This window comes from Phalaenopsis equestris, unplaced genomic scaffold (assembly GCF_001263595.1).
Source record: "Phalaenopsis equestris unplaced genomic scaffold, ASM126359v1 Scaffold000171, whole genome shotgun sequence".
In the NCBI taxonomy this organism is placed as follows: Eukaryota; Viridiplantae; Streptophyta; class Magnoliopsida; order Asparagales; family Orchidaceae; genus Phalaenopsis; species Phalaenopsis equestris.
In genome coordinates, this window is record NW_018164613.1 from 59,806 (window position 1) to 60,632 (window position 827).

Genomic DNA, 827 nt, shown 5'->3' on the forward strand with positions numbered 1-827 from the left:
CTGATGTAGCTGCTAATTCATTTGAGCTTAAACCTGCTATTATCCAAATGGTACAAAACAATCAATTTGGAGGTACACCAAATGAAGATCTGAACTTACACCTCGCTAGTTTTTTAGAACTGTGTGCTACTTTTAAATATGACAGAGTCTCAAACGATGCTGTTAGACTTAGACTTTTTCCTTTTTCACTGAGGTATAAGGCTAATATGTGGTTAAATTCGTTAACACCGAGATATATTAGAACTTGGGGAGAACTTTCACAAAAATTTCTATCCAAATATGTCCCTCCATCCAAAACTGCTAAACTTAGAAATGACATGACATCGTTCTGTCAGATTGATGGAGAGTCAATATATGAAGCTTGGGAGAGATTTAAAGACATTCGTTACCAGATTGGTTGATAATTCAAACTTTTTATAATGGATTAGTAGGATCTCTTAGATCGATTATAGATGCTGCGGCTGGTGGTTCTTTAATGTTAAAACCTTTTGATGAGGCTTATTCCTTAATAGAAGAGATAGATACCAACAATTTTCAATGTCCCTCTGAGCGGGTAAATCCTAAAAGAGTAGCTAGTATTCATGATTCTGATGCAATATCTATATTAGCTTCACAGATTGCAGCAATGTCAAAGAATTCTTCTACAAACACCTTCTATGATGGAAGAGAATTCATCTGAGCAATTTGTGGATGTTCAACCTTCATATGAGACCTTAAATGCTACCAACAACCCTTATTCAAACTATTATAACCCAGGTTGGAAGAATCATCCAAATTTTAATTGGAATAACAATTCTTCTACAAATCAACAATGGACAAACAACCCA